A 17,556-nucleotide genomic window follows, 5' to 3' on the forward strand; every position below is an offset into this window, starting at 1 on the left:
CCAATTTCATAGGATGGAGAAAATCATATGAGCCCTCACTGAAGTCTCCAGAGAGAGAAAACATTAATCCCTGAATGAATAGAAACTTTTTATTTCTCCTCTAACATTCTGTCTTGGTCAGAATGTTAAATCCTGTTTAGGTCGGGCTTCCCTGTGGCTTTTTTGATGTAAATCTCTAGTGCCCCATTCTATTCATTTCTAAATAAAACTTGTTACCCATTTTATAAGAAATAGCATGAGCAAAACATTGATAATAGTTCTGTTGACATTCAACTATGAAATGATTCTAAAAATAAATGAGTATGTGTTCATTTAAGTGCCAAAAGGTGCTTCAAACAATGACGAAGGAAATAAACTGTGGATTACGTTCATCAATCCTATAGTAGTCAAGGCCAGCACTTGACAGAGAAAATTTTAACTATGTTTCAGGAGAGCTACAGCCAGTTGGTGAGGAGCAGGCTAGTACTGATGCCACCTGAAAGTTAAGCACTGATTATCAATTTGAAGAATTATTTTCAATTTCTGTTTTATTCCTAGAAAATTAAAATTTTAGATTCTTCAAGCAATGATTAACTTGATTAAGGCATTAATAGCTAAAATATCACATTAAATTTATTTCTAGCTCTGAAATATAAGAATGCAATTTTCTAGCATGCTTATGAAATTCAAGCACAGTTGAAGTTATAATGGACACTAATGATGCATAATCAAGACTGAGCCTGTTAGCTAAATAAACAATTTTAATTTATGTTTGAAGTGTAAACGCAGTGTAATTCATGAATTTAATTTTGTCCCTACTAGGATTCTAGCTGACATTTGTCTTTACCCTAGCCATTATGGTGAAATTTTTCCAAATGAGTTTTGTTTGTTTTTGTTTGGAGCTTTTCTTTTGGTTGTTAAAGGGATCTTTCTTTAAAAGTATTCATAAGTCATTGAAATATTTTATTTGACAGAATAACTGTAACCTATATTCCAAGCAGTGCTTTTATTTTTTTTTCTGTTTTCATGTTTTTATTTTATTTTATTTTTTAGTTTTTTATTCTTTTAATTTTAAAATCTTTAATTCTTACATGTGTTCCCAAACATGAACCCCCCTCCCACCTCCCTCCCCATAACATCTCTCTGGGTCATCCCCATCCACCAGCCCCAAGCATGCTGTATCCTGCTTCAGACATAGACTGGCGATTCAATTCTTACATGATAGTATACATGTTAGAATGCCATTCTCCCAAATCATCCCACCCTCTCCCTCTCCCTCTGAGTCCAAAAGTCCGTTATACACATCTGTGTCTTTTTTCCTATCTTGCATACAGGGTCGTCATTGCCATCTTTCTAAATTCCATACATATGTGTTAGTATACTGTATTGGTGTTTTTCTTTCTGGCTTACTTCACTCTGTATAATCGGCTCCAGTTTCATCCATCTCATCAGAACTGATTCAAATGAATTCTTTTTAACGGCTGAGTAATACTCCATTGTGTATATGTACCACTGCTTTCTTATCCATTCATCTGCTGATGGACATCTAGGTTGTTTCCATGTCCTGGCTATTATAAACAGTGCTGCGATGAACATTGGGGTACATGTGTCTCTTTCAATTCTGGTTTCCTTGGTGTGTATGCCCAGCAGTGGGATTGCTGGGTCATAAGGTAGTTCTATTTGCAATTTTTTAAGGAATCTCCACACTGTTTTCCATAGTGGCTATACTAGTTTGCATTCCCACCAACAGTGTAGGAGGGTTCCCTTTTCTCCACACCCTCTCCAGCATTTATTGCTTGCAGATTTTTGGATCGCAGCCATTCTGACTGGTGTGAAGTGGTACCTCATTGTGGTTTTGATTTGCATTTCTCTGATAATGAGTGATGTTGAGCATCTTTTCATGTGTTTGTTAGCCATCCATATGTCTTCTTTGGAGAAATGTCTATTTAGTTCTTTGGCCCATTTTTTGATTGGGTCGTTTATTTTTCTGGAATTGAGCTGCATAAGTTGCTTGTATATTTTTGAGATTAGTTGTTTGTCCGTTGCTTCATTTGCTATTATTTTCTCCCATTCAGAAGGCTGTCTTTTCACCTTGCTTATATTTTCCTTTGTTGTGCAGAAGCTTTTAATTTTAATTAGATCCCATTTGTTTATTTTTGCTTTTATTTCCAGAATTCTGGGAGGTGGATCATAGAGGATCCTGCTGTGATTTATGTCTGAGAGTATTTTGCCTATGTTCTCCTCTAAGAGTTTTATAAGCCCAGAGATAAACCCACACACATATGGACACCTTATCTTTGACAAAGGAGGCAAGAATATACAGTGGAGTAAAGACAATCTCTTTAACAAGTGGTGCTGGGAAAACTGGTCAACCACTTGTAAAAGAATGAAGCTAGATCACTTTCTAACACCGCACACAAAAATAAACTCAAAATGGATTAAAGATCTAAATGTAAGACCAGAAACAAGCAGTGCTTTTAAAACTTTCAAAGTTAAAGACGTTCCATTCAGCAAATTTAACATCAAACACAGAGTTTAGAAAAAGCTGCTTCACCCCATATGTTTTGGGGTAGAGCATGAATAACCCATCAACAAATGCTTTCAAATACATATTTTCCTCTAGAATGACTGTCTTTCTGTATCACAGTGTTAAATCTTTCCTGCAGCTGTGGTACCAGATGAACTTCCTTTGGTGTACCAAATATCAACAATTTGATTTACTGTCCTACTAAGGAATATTCTGCATAAATATGATTCTTTATCTTGTAAATTTAAAAAATAAACTACCCAAGGTGGCATAAACAACAACTATTTTATTGGCTCACATAACTGAACCATTCAGAGATAAATCATTGGATTTAATTTAACACATTTGCAAGCCTTGGGACTCGATTTCTTTATGCTCTTTCCTCTGGGGGTGCTGGCTTTGTCCTATGGGGTGCTTCTCTCCAAGTATCTAGATGGCTGCTTCTAGTTTATGGGCAATAGGACTTCATGATTATATTCACTGGGAAAGAAAGGGGAGTTCTTTCATCCAACTACCCATGTTGGACCAAATTAAGAAGCTACCATGAATACAGGCTCTGATTTATTATCCATCCCTAAAACAGTAACTGTTAAGAAGAGTCATTGGGTCACCTTGAGTTCTGGGTAGTCAATTCTCAAATGGTAAAAGAGTGAATGGGCTGAATAGAATATCAAGAATATAAGCAAACTATCAAACAAGTGCTTCTTTATCTTGTTAGTCCCAAACATGATGCATTCTGTTCTTATAATGGCATTGATAAACTTCTGCCCATAATGTTGAAAATAATTTTATTTCCGAGGTGGTGCAGGGGTAAAGAACTGGCCTGCAATGCAGGAGATATGGGTTCAATCCCTGGGTTGGAAAGATCCCCTGGAGAAGGAAATGGCAACCCACTCCAGTGTTGCTGCTTGAAAAATCCCATGGACAGAGGAGCCTGGTGGGTTACAAAAAGAGTCAGACACTCACAAGCACACAAAATTGTAGTATAAATCCTAAACTAGATAGAGCCTCCAGATTACTCTGGTATCTCCTAAACTTCACTAACTTTATAAATTCTCAAGGTACACAGTTTGTGTGGCCTTCCAGTTGAAGAGTAATATAACACCAAAAATACACATTTTGCAGTTAATAGTTCAGTTCAGTCGCTCAGTCATGTCCGACTCTTTGCGACCCCATGGACTGCAGCTGTTAATAAAGTAAGAGAAAACTTAAAAGAAATCACATGTGGACTGAAACTTTGGAAAATTTTGGAAGCCTGTGTTCTTGTTCCTCAGGGAATAGCAGTGGGAGGTGCCAAAAGAATTTGATTGACAGCAAACCTATCCTACTACTAAAGTGGCATAACATTCTCATTGTATTTTTGGATTTTATTTTATCTTGCCTTGAAAAATAAGGTTTTTCAAATTTTTTATGCACTTTTAAGCTATTGTGTTGTAGGTGTGCTGGTAATAAATCTTTGGGGCCATCTAAAAGCAAATTAATTAAAATTTGTGGAAAACTATTAAAATTATAGCACTTGAGCCTACGTAAGACTCTGCAACACATAGAGAACAGGGGATAAAATGTGATAAAAGGATGTCTTCTGGCAACAATATCAGAGGCCATAATAATTCTGAGGGAGATATGAATGTGCTGTTATCATATAGAGCACAGACATTCCTAAAATAGAACGTTTTGCAAGGATTACATGAAAGTCCAGAAGAACAAACATTCCTTGGAGTACAATTAATCACATATGATATGATTTCTTTCTTTGTAATCCCTAAGGATAGGTATGCACAGTGAATTTATACTACCTACTTCTATCATTCTTTGCTTATGTGGATAAATATGTAAAATGCTGCTAATAACCAAAGTGTTCCAGGGGGTATAGGATATATGCATCATTATAAATTGCTAGTGTTAGTGTAACTTTATACAAATTTTCCTGGGAATAATTTTGATACTTATAAATGTTTTAAAATGCATGTTGCATGAAGGAGGACCCCCTTCAGGGCCTGAAAGTGAGCTCCTGTCTAACACTCAGAAATGAATTGTCCAAGGAGACATACATGCTGACAAAGCAAGAGGTTTTATTGGGAAGGGGCGCCCAGGCAGAGAGCAGTAAGGTAAAGGGAACCCAGGAGAACTGCTCTCCCACATGACTTGCAGTCTTAGGTTTTATGGTAATGGCATTAGTTTCCGGGTTGTCTTTGGCCAACAGTTCTGACTCAAGAGTCCTTCCTGGTGGTATATGCATTGCTCAACCAAAGTGGATGCCAGCGAGAAGGATTCCGGGAGGTGGTCAGACACATGGCATCCACTTTTGACCTTTCCTGAACTCTTCCGGTTGGTGGTGGCTTATTAGTTCAGCATTCCTTACTAGGACCTCCTGTCTTAAAACACCTCATGCAAATAGTTACTATGTTGCCTGGCCAGGGTGGGGGGTTTCAGTTAGTGTGCTTCCCCTAACATGTGTGACACACAGATAAACTCCCAGAGATTCCTGGAGTGGTAATTGGAAAATGAGTATAAAAAATATGAGAAAGAGGTTCAACAAAGCATAGCTCATAAGCATGAAGAACTGAAAATAACCCATATGATAAAATACTGTTACAGTTAAATGATGATATAGTTTGATATTTATTAGAATAGAAAGGTGCTAAATATTTTATCTACATTGATGAATAAATTAAATGAGATTTCCAACCAAAAATGCAAATAAAAGTAAAAATATGACCATAAGCTAAATTTTTTAAATGAAGAATAATTAGAGGGTACTAACTTTGCCACATGTAAGTACAGGAAAGAAAGAGAAGGAAGGTTGAGAACATAAGGAAGGAAAGTAACAAAAGAGAGCTGAAACATTGACTTATTTGACAATTGCATTAGCTTCACATTGCTGCATAACAAACCACCCCAAGATTCAGAGACCTAAAACCACAGTCATTCATTATGACTCTTAAATCATGATAATGGGTTCACCTCAGCTGGTCTGTCTAAAGTGGCTGCGGGTTAGATGGTTCTAGAATTGTCTAAACTAATCTCATTTGGGACAAGTCGGTGGTTTGGGTGTATTCCACCTGATATTCATCCTCTGCTGGGACTGATGGACTAGCCTGGCCTTGTCCTACTTGTGGCAATGACAGAGTACAATACGATAGAAAAACGGAAACATGAAGGTCCTAATGAGGCCAAGACGCAGAGCTTGCACACTCTAACTTCTGCCACTTACTAACAGCCAAAGCAAGTCACAAAGGCTGCTAGGATTTAGGAAATGAGGAAATAATATAGGAGATACATAGTTATAGAATGAAGGGCATGGATAAAGGGTGAAGAACTGGGGCCTTAATACAATCTATGAGAATCCTGGTGTAATAAATTACATATTTTTCTAATGTATGGAGAATTCTTATATATCAATCAGTTCAGTTCAGTCACTCAGTCATGTCTGACTCTTCGCGACCCCATGAATCACAGCACGCCAGGCCTCCCTGTCCATCACCATCTCCCTGAGTTCACTCAAACTCAATCAAGCATTAATTATTCAAAAGGAAGAAACATGCAAAGAATAAGAAAACACAGGTCGCACAAACAGTCATACAAGTCTTAAAACATATATAAGCATCATTAATAAACCTCAACCTCATTTATAGTTAATACATATTGAGATAATGAGTTATTTTTCCTTACATCCAAGACACTGACAAAGTTTAAAATTTTGGAAGTAGATTACAGGGGTCAGGGTATAAATGTACACACACATTCATCTGTAGAAACCTAATTGTTAAGATTTCATTGAAAGATAATTTGGTAATATCCATCATAATATCAATTGAATGTGCTTTTCTTAAAGCAGTTTTGCTTCTAATAACATGACTTCTGAATATACATGTACATATGAATACAAACATTAAAGAGAACATAATTAAGAGCAAAACATTTGAACTATTCAAATATCCATCAATACACTTGCACAACTCATGGTGCATTTATTTAGTGTAATATATTTTGTACACATTGAAAAAATGAAGTGAATCAATACACTGTTTTCTGCAGATTTCTTTGTGTTTTAAAAAATAATTTCAATTTGAATAGTACAAGATGTCAGAAGTTGGAAATTGTTTCTGTTTATTATAGAAATGATTTTGCTGTTTATTTTTTATCATGCATAATTTAAAATGACCACAAAGAAGCAAAATACTGTTACTTAGTAAAGCTCTGAATAAATAAATATTATTTAAGTATAAGCCTTTTTCTATAAAATTATATGCAGAAAGACATATGCACAAAGAAAAAGCTGAAAGGTTGTTCCCCAAATTATTAAAAACAGTTTTAATGAAATACCACACAGTTTTTACATTTATTTTCCTACATCATGTTTTTATTTTTCATTTTCAAGGAGCATGTTTTCCTTCTAGTGAAAGCAACTTTTATTTTTTTAAAGGACATTTTCTTAATCTAAATCCACAAATGGGGAACCTTTCTGCATATTCCTTTAACAATCACTTAGCAAATTTTCAGGACCCAATCACCCTGCACCAGGAAGTGTTCTGTGTGCTGCCACTGCATCCTTATTAAGAAACTAATATTCTAGTAGAGGATTTAAAGAGGGAACAATGGATAGGAAAATGAATGAGTAAAGTTTTACTGTTGTTGTTCGGTCATTCGGTCGTGTCTGACTCTTTGTGACCCCCCAGGTTATAGCATGCCATGCTTCCTGGTCCTTCACTACCTCCTGGAATTTGCTCAAACTCATGTCTGTTGAATTGGCGATGCCATCCAACCATCTCATTCTCTGTCGCCCCCTTCTCCTCCTGCCCTCAATAAAGTTTTATATAGAGATTAATACATTTAAACGCTTAAGAAATCACGCAATTTGCTTCCTGCTCAGAGGAGCTCAGTTCTGTGTTCAGCCAAATTTTTGAGAGAAATTTCTGCTTCTCTCAGCCACCTGGACATACTGCTTTAACATAATTGTTTTAATTGACTATCTACTTTTGAAAGGCATTGTGCCAAATGCTAAGAATATGATATTTATTAAAATATGTATTACCTCATGGTATTTATAGTTCTTGATATAGCAGGCTATTTTTTCTGTTATACTTGTATTTCTCAAAGGAGGAATTTGACCAGATCGGTGATTCTCAAGCAGGGAAATAGGAATATTTAAGCATAATTTGGGATTTTTATCAAAGTACACATGAGAGAGTTACACCTCCCTGCTTTTCCATACCTGCAGCATTCTTTTGAATCTGTGTCTATGAAGGAGTATATGTGGGTGGTTCCTGAATTTTAAACACCCCACAGATGATTTTGATAAACATCCCTAATTTGTAATCAATGAATGTGATCATCAATATGGTCAATCCTAGCTCTAAAACAGGACATTGCTTTGGCTTATTTTAAATGTATGTCTATATCTCAGTTAAATAATACATAATTCCTATGAAAATACTAGCTGGGATTGCTCCCCTAAGAATTGTCAGGCATGTTTCTTTACGTTCAAAAATGATCCTACTGACTGCTAGAAGCAAATTTGGCTTCAAAATCCTTGAGTAGAGGGCACATGTCTGTCTCCCCACGTGTAAAGCTAATGCCAAAATAGCTACCAGAGTCGGAGGAGTCAAAGGGAAGATAAGTCATTCGTCATTTGTGTCATGAAGAAGAAGCTACCTACTGAATTACTGGTTTACTGAAGCGCAGTTTTGGTGACAACTGTGGGAGGCTTTGGAGTTTCACTTTTCCAGACAAGAGGGTTGGGGGTAGAGAGACCAGAGGGAAGAAGTAGTATGATGGAGTGGGGAAAGGAAGGAAGAGAGAAGAGGGGCGTCGTGGACTAACTATACTTCTTTTTCCAATTTCGTGTGTTATCTTCAGTATGTCTGTGAACATTGACTGTCTATTGTATGTTTAGTGTTTAACTCAGTCCTTTGCCCCTTTTTCTTTACCTTCCATCCTGCTTCCTGATTCTGGCAGCACCTTGGATCCTGAGTTCTAGGCTACCTGCTCATGACAGGGAGAGTGGTGACCTGAAAGATGCTTGAACACTGTAGCCACCTCGCATTCCAGAATATTCATTGTTGGGCTTTTATTTAAGAGTGAAATGTACTTGCTAATTGATGCTATTCAAGTTTTCTTTTGTTACAGTCTTACTAAATCCTCAGTGATAGGAGTGCTCATAGGGGCACTTCCTTGGTGGCTCAGTGGTAAAGAATCTGCCTGCCAAAGTAGAAGACATGGCTTTGGTCCCTGTGTTGGGAAGATTCCCTGGAGAAAGAAATGGAAGCCCACTCCAATATTCTTGCCTGGGAAATCTCGTGGACAGAGGAGCCTGGCAGGCTACAGTCTATGGAGTGGCAAGAGTCAGACAAGACTTAGCAACTAAAAAAGAAACAAACAAAAATTGTGTATGTAAAGAAAGCCTGCCAGACTGTCTTGGTTTATAAATCTAGTCACCATTTTTATAGGAAACTCTCCCTATCCAGTAGAGGCTCTCAAACTTTATAGTTAAATTTAAAAAATGCCACACACCTCTAGCAATGATTAAACAATAATAAAAATACTTGCATATGGAGGTTAAGCTAAAGAGATAAAATTCAAGAAATGGAAAGGTCTGTAAAAGTTTATTAGGCACTAATAAAAATAGCAGTGGTAATTCTAACATTAAAATTATAAGCAAAGCAGCAAGCATATTTACAGTTGAGTGGTAAATATTTAAATGTTTATATCACTAAACAATGCAGAGTTGCCAAAAATATACTATCTACATTTTATTTCTGAATGATTTTAGTGGTGGATTAGGGGAGATATTTTTCCAATTAATGCTGTTTGTCATCCCTAGGTAACTATTAGTAGGTCACCTTTCTAATAGAATGGTCCTGGTTGTCTACTAGGTATCTTAATGTATTGTGATTAATTTGTTTGGACAGAGAAGTAGATGGAGTAAAACAAAAACCCCAGCCTTGAAATGGAATGAGATCCTGTAGAAACATGGGAATGTTAGTCAGACATGGAGGTGTCTATTATTTTGACACAAAGCTCTCTGTCCAAGCATTTTGAAGGGATGATAAAGCACAAAGCATGTGGCCTAGAGTCCTTGACAGGAGGGACACCATTTGATTAATGAGATGTGATGCAGAGTTGATTGATTTTAGAGCACATTTGCTGGTTTTCACAAATGATCCATCTTAATTTTGGATATATTATCAATATATTCAGCAAATGTCATTGGTGATGCCTGTTACAACAGACATGTTTTTCTATGAAAAGTCTGACTTTTCCCATAATTCATCACTTGTGTTTAGTTCAGACCCAGTTTTATGTAGCTCCCCATAAATATTCATCTTAGGGGAAAAACAGAGGAAAAACTCTTTTACTATACTATCTTGTATCTGTTAATGTTAAATCTAAACACTGTCATACAGTAACAGTGCATCATTGAATTCACCACATGCAATGTTAGATTAGTTACAAATTATATTTATCTGTGGGCTGCTTTCAAAATTATTCCGTTCCTTTGGTCAATCCTTGCGTCAATACTATACTAAGTTAATGCAGGGTAATAAGAATAATTGATGTCTGATAAGACAACTACCCTACTTGCTTTGCTTCCTGTGATTAATAAACACTCAGGCTTCTTTAGGGTAAATGTTTTCCCAAATTAATTATACAAACAGCTTTTAGAATTCTTTCCCCAAAAGTGATTTGTTAAAAAAATTAGAATTATCACTAATTTGTAGATCTGTGTTTGAGGGAGTGTTATCTTTGTAATCTTAAAGCTTCTAAATCCACAAATAAAATGCCTAGATGCATTGATTTGGGTGTTCTTTAATGGTTTTCAATGGATTTCAGTCATTTGACCTATAAAGTCCTTGTGTATATTTTTTTCCAGATTTATTTTTAGATATGTTTCATTTTGGTCACTAAACATCTTTTCTATCTATTTGTTCCTAGTGTAGAGAAATACAATTAATCTTGCATTTTGATTTTGTATTCAAAAATTTTAAATCTCTTTTTATTAATTCTAATAATGCATCTATAAAATTTGGGGGATCCGGCTGTGTAGGGCAAGAGGGTTACAGACTCCAGCTTCTGGACCAAATTTGGCCTGTGCTTTATTTTGTTAATTAAGTTTTATCAAAACCCAGCAATGTTTGTTTGTTTAAGTACTGTGTATGGCTGCTTCCAGGATACAGATTTGAATAGTTGTAGCAGAGACCACAAAGGCCAGCAAAATCTGAAATATTTACTGGCTTGCTTTCCCTTTATGTAAAGTGTTTGCTAATCTTTGATATAGACAATCATATCCACTCTTGTGCTCCTCAAAAATACACATGCAAACTCTTTCCTCTTCACAATTTTTACACCTTTAATTATTATTCTTAATATAATTGCTTCCCTAGTGGCTCAGTGGTAAAGAATCCACTTGCAATGCAGTAGATACCGTTTTGATCCCTGGGTTGGGAAGATCCCCTGGAGGAGGAAATGGCAACCCACTCCAGTATTCTTACCTTGAGAAATCCCATGGAGAGTGGCCTGGTGGGCCACAGTCCATGGGGTCACAAAGAGTCAAATACCACAAAGCAACTGAACACACAAAATACAATGGTATGGCATCTAATATGATGTTAAATGAAGTGTTAATGTTGGATAACTGCCTTTTTCTTACACTATACAGAATTGTTTTCACCATTTTGCCATGAAGCTTGAATTAACATAACTACTTAAATCAGGCTAGATTCCCTTTTATTCCTAATTTGCTAAGAATTTTCATTATGAATAAATGTTGAATTTGGGACAATCCTTTCCTGCATATATTGCAATGGTCATATATTAATCTCTTAATGTGTTAATACAGTGTGATTCACAGTTATCAAATTTTAATGTAAGTCAAACTTGCATTCCTGTTGTGAAAGTCAATTTATTTATTTCAGAAAAAATGCATTAATGGATTTGATTTTCTAATTGTTGGCATATACTTTTATGCCTGAGATTATTCTCTATAATTTTCCTTTCCTGTATTGTCCTTCAGTGGGTTTGACAAGAGTCAAACGTAAAATAGCTATTTAAGATTAGAGTTATTTCCTCCATGTTTGTTAAAATTGACAAACTGTCTAGGACTGGAGTCTTTTTTTTTTTTTAGATAAGATGTTTAAACTACTTTTTCAATAATTCTAGTGACTATAGAACTATCTAGGATTTTTATCAATTTTTTTTAAATTTTATTTTATCGTGGTAAAAGACAATGTGAGATCTACCCTATTAACAAATGTTTATCTGTACAATACAACATTGCTGAATGTATGTTCTAAGTTGTACAGCAGATCCTTAAAACTTGTTTATCTTGCTTAACTTAAACCTTATGCCTGATTCTTAACTCTTCATTTACTCCTCCTCACAGCCCACAAAGCAGGCATTCAACTCTGATTCTATGAATTTGACTGTTGTAGATACCTCGGGTAAGTGGAATCTTGCAGTATTTGTCTTTTTGTGACAGTTTATTTCACTTAGTATAATGGCCTCAAGGTTCATCCATGCTGTAACATATTGCAGAATTTTCGTTTTTTTCTGAGGTTGAATAATAATCCACTTTATCTATATACCACATTTTCTCTATTCATCTATCCATAGACTTTTATGCTGTTTCCACATTCTGGCTATTGTGAATAGTGCTACAATGAACATGAGTGTGTAAATACCTCTTCAAGATCTTGATTTCAGTACTTTTAGGTAAATACTTAGAAGTAGGATTGCTGGATCATATGGTAGTTCTAGTCTTAATTTCTTGAGGACCTTACTATTTTCCTTTGTACCTATACCGTTTTGCATTCCTGCCATAAAGTGCAGGTGCTCTGAATTTTCTGCATCCTCATCAGCATTTGTTATCTTTTATTTTTTAATAATATTCATCCTGACAGTTGGGAGGTGATACCTCACAGTAGTTTTCATGTGAAGTTCCCTAATCATTAATGATGGGCTGATGGCTATTTGTATATATTCTTTGGAGAAATATCTATTCAAGGCCCTAGCTCATACTTTAATGGAATGCTCAGATGGTTGACTTCAATGTTTTATCTTTAATTTGAAATAAATTTAGTTTGAACTATTATTTTCATTGGCTACATACTTCTAATATATAGTATTTTTATTATTTTCTAATTCTTAATATTTTCCTTGGTTTGCTTTCAATTTTGCTTTATATATTTTGAGATCATATTTTATATACTTACACTAACAATTATACTTCTATATTTATGGTGAATCAAAGTGTTGATCATTCTGAGTTATCTTCTTTTATTTCTTGTAATGATTTTTCCTTAGCATCTATGTTATCTGTATTAATATAGCATGATTCTCCCCCTTTACACTGAATTTGTCAAACCAATTTTCAGTTATTGTTTCTTTCTGCAGCTTTTTCCCATTGCTTTACTCTCAGATATTTTACATCTTTATGTAGTAAATATGACTTGAATTTTAAATGTAGCATTTACTTCATTTATTGTAATTATTGATATATATACACATATATATGAGTTTCTACAATTTATGTAAGCCCACAGACTGGTTCCAAATAGGAAAAGGAGTACATCAAAGGTGTATATTGTCACCCTGCTTATTTAACTTACATGCAGAGTACATCAAGAAAAACGCTGGGCTGGAGGAAACACAAGCTGGAATCAAGATTGCCAGGAGAAATATCAATAACCTCAGATATGCAGATGACACCACCCTTATGGCAGAATGTGAAGAAGAACTAAAGAGACTCCTGATGAAAGTGAAAGAGGAGAGTGAAAAAGTTGGCTTAAAGAAATCTAAGAAACATTCAGAAAACTAAGATCATGGCACCCAGTCACATCACTTCATGGGAAATGGATGGGGAAACAGTGGAAACAGTGGCTGACTTTATTTTTATGGGCTCCAAAATCACTGCAGATGGTGATTGCAGCCATGAAATTAAAAGACACTTACTCCTTGGAAGAAAAGTTAAGACCAACCTAGATAGCGTATTCAAAAGCAGAGACATAACATTGCCTACAAAGGTCCATCTAGTCAAGGCTATGGTTTTTCCAGTGGTCATGTATGGATGTGAGAGTTGGACTGTGAAGAAGGCTGAGCACTGAAGAATTGATGCTTTTGAACTGTGGTTTTGGAGAAGACTCTTGAGAGTCCCTTGGACTGCAAGGAGATCCAACCAGTCCATCCGAAAGGACATCAGTCCTGGGTGTTCACTGGAAGGACTGATGCTGAAGCTGAAACTCCAATTCTTTGCCACCTGATGCGAACAGCTGACTCATTAGAAAAGACCCTGATGCTGGGAAAGATTGAGGGCAGGAGGAAAAGGGGACGACAGAGGATGAGACGGTTGGATGGCATCACTGACTTGATGGACATGGGTTTGGGTAGACTCCGGGAGTTGGTGATGGACAGAGAGGCCTGGCATGCTGTGGTTCATGGGGTCGCAAAGAGTCGGACACAACTGAGAGACTGAACTGAACTGAACTGATTTTCTCCTACCTGTGTTTTATTTTTCTTCAGTTTTTATTTTTATTTGTCTTTATTTGAATAGGTTGTGTTTTCCTCTTCATTGATTGTTTCCCCTTTTTACTGGTTTTGAAGCCATGCACTGTTTATTTTCCTCTAGTGTTCATATTGGATGGCTTTCACAATATGCAACTTTGATATATCAAAATCCAGTGTCATTTGATTACCTAACCCTCCTTATTTTAGCCTCCTGCTGACTTATATAATTTTGATTTTGTGTATTTATATACATAAATGTATGTGTGAGTATACATATTTATCCCAAAACATTGTTTTATACAATAAGTATTTATATTTGCTACATATTTACCATTAATTTGTTCTTCCCTTCTTGCTTCTTTACCCTTCCATCTGATATCATATTACCTTTAGCCTAAAGTGCACATTTTATCATTTCTTTTAGTGTATATCTGCTGAATGAAAATCCCCCCAGTTCATGGCATTGATTACCTTTGTTATTTAAAAAATCTTTGAGGCTTATAGAATTATGATTGACAGTTACTTTCTTTCAAGTCATTTAGAGTGTCATTCCACTAACTACTACCTTCCAATAGTATGGTTCACAAGACGGCTATCAGCCTTTCACTGTTTTGATTTTCTCTCTCTCTCTCTCTCTTTTTTTTTTTTTTTTTATTTTGTCTCTTCTTCTTTATCACTCTCCCATGGTGTTTGTATTGGAGAAGGAAATGGCAACCGACTCCAGTGTTCTTGCCTGGAGAATCCCAGGGACGGGAGAGCCTGGTGGGCTGCCGTCTATGGGGTCGCACAGAGTTGGACACGACTGAAGTGACTTAGCAGCAGCAGCAGCATGGTGTTTGTAAGGATGGATTCATATTTAACTAACTCATTTGTGTGTGTTAATGTATTTCATTTGTTTTGGAAATTCATAAGACATTGATTACCCCTTCCATCATTCCTTTGCTTCATTTTTTCTTTCTTCATCTTCCATGAAAGAGGTGTTCAGTTCAGTTCAGTTCAGTCACTCAGTCTTGTCTCACCCTTCATGACCCCATGAACCACAGCACGCCAGGCCTCTCTGTCCATCGCCAACTACCGGAGTCCACCCAAACCCATGTCCATCGAGTCGGTAATGCCATCCAACCATGTCATCCTCTGTCATCCCCTTCTCCTCCTGCCTTCAATCTTTCCCAGCATCAGGGCCTTTTCTAATGAGTCAGCTCTTCACATCAGGTGGCAAAAGAATTGGAGTTTCAGCTTCAACATCAGTCCTTCCAATGAATACCCGGGACTGATGTCCTTTTGGATGGACCAGTTGGATCTCCTTGCAGTCCAAGGGACTCTCAAGAGTCTTCTCCAACACCACAGTTCAAAAGCATCCATTCTTCGGCGCTCAGATTTCTTCACAGTCCAACTCTCACATCCATACATGACTACTGGAAAAACCATAGCCTTGACTAGATGGACCTTTGTAGGCAAAGTTATGTCTCTGCTTGTTAATATGCTATCTAGGTTGGTCATAACTTTCCTTCCAAGGGTAAGTGTCTTTTATTTCATGGCTGCAATCACCATCTGCAGTGATTTTGGAGGCCAAGAAAATAAATTCAGCCACTGTTTCCACTGTTTCCCCATCTGTTTGCCATGAACTGATGGGACCGGGTGCCATGATCTTAGTTTTCTGAATGTTGAGCTTTAAGCCAACTTTTTCACTCTCCTCTTTCACTTTCATCAAGAGACTCTTTAGTTCTTCTTCACTTTCTGCCATAAAGAGATGTTAGATATCCTTTTTTTTTTCACTTTCTGCTATCCTCTCTTTCTAATTATTAACTTTTAATCGTTCTGAATTTCATTGTGAATACTTTCTGATCCATTTCTCAGTTTTTTAGTTTCCTATTAGCTATTTTTAATACAATATTAAATTTGTCTAGGGAATTCTATTTACTTTTTTCCAATCTACTATTTCTCTGTTTCAGAGTAGATAGATTATATATTAATCTCTCATCAAGTTTACTAATTCTACTCTTTCTCATCTCCACTTGACTCTTGAGCCAATTCAGTCATTTAGGTTATTACATTTCTCAGTTCTATAATTTCAGTTACACTTTGTATTTTAGAATGAAGTTAGATTTACGAAAAAAAATTTGTGAAACTAGCACAGAGAGTCCTATATACCCCACAATCCATTTCTCCTAATTTAAACATTATACATTCAGTTCAGTTCAGTTCGGTCGCTCAGCCATGTCTGACTCTTTGCAACCCCATGAATCGCAGCACGCCAGGCCTCCCTGTCCATCACCAACGCCTGGAGTTCACTCAGACTCACGTCCATCGAGTCAGTGATGCCATCCAGCCATCTCATCCTCTGTCGTCCCCTTCTCCTCCTGCCCCCAATCCCTCCCAGCATCAGAGTCTTTTCCAATGAGTCAACTCTTCGCATGAGGTGGCCAAAGTACTGGAGCTTCAGCTTTAGCATCATTCCCTCCAAAGAAATCTCAGGCCTCACCTCCTTCAGAATGGACTGGTTGAATCTTCTTGCAGTCCAAGGGACTCTCAAGAGTCTTCTCCAACACCACAGTTCAAAGCACCATTTCTTTGGCGCTCAGCCTTCTTCACTGTCCAACTCTCACATCCATACATAACTACTGGAAACAGTGTAGTACATAAGAACTGCACCAATTCATGAACCAATATTGATACATTATTGTTAACTAAATACCATGCCTCATTCAAAGTTCCTTACTCATTATCTAACATCATTTTTCTGTTCTAGAATTCCCTCTAGGCTACTACTGTTTTTTTGTTGCTCAGATTTTCCCCTTTGTTGGGAGCTCTATCAGTTCTCCTCTGTGTATCACTGACAGCCTCATCATCAGAGAGTTATTTTATAAACCTTACTATTTCCTGAAAGATGAATTCCATACTCAAAACCTACACACCACTCAGCAGGTGACTCTTTGACCCTAATATAACCATGAACCATGGCAGAATGTGTGTGTGTGTGTGTGTGTGTGTGTGTGTATGTGTGTATGTGTACCTGCAGTTTTCCCATTGAAATTTCAAAGCAGTGTAGCTGGTCTTCTCCAGTTCTGTTTTGTTTTTTTGGGGGGGTGGGGTGGAGAGGGGACCGGGGGCGGGTAGGCAGACAGGGAAAAAGTCTTTTCATGGAGCTTCTTTATCTATATCTCTTGGCTCTTCTGTGTCAAAAAGGCTTCTCTTTTTGACACAGATTATTATTGTTTTGACACAGATTATTATTACGTGCAGATTATATGCAGGGCAGTGAGGAATCTCAGGATCTCAACAAGGAGGAGTGTGCAGTAGTTAATTTACAGTCGTGTCTGATAATGTTAGTATCTGAAAGATTATGTATGTGTTCTTCTGCTGTTTTTGTGAATTGAGTCATAGTTTCTTTTCTTCTATGTCTGATTCTTTGCTTTCATACTGTTTATTAGGTTTGAAAAAAATACTTCAATACTTTGAAGACTAGGATGGTGTTGCTCAAGTAGTTAAGGTGGTTTTTTTGTTGTTGTTGAAATTTGATGGCTTTGTTAGAGGGGGAAAATGCTTGG

This window comes from Ovis aries, chromosome 3 (genome assembly GCF_016772045.2).
Source record: "Ovis aries strain OAR_USU_Benz2616 breed Rambouillet chromosome 3, ARS-UI_Ramb_v3.0, whole genome shotgun sequence".
Lineage (NCBI taxonomy): Eukaryota > Metazoa > Chordata > Mammalia > Artiodactyla > Bovidae > Ovis > Ovis aries.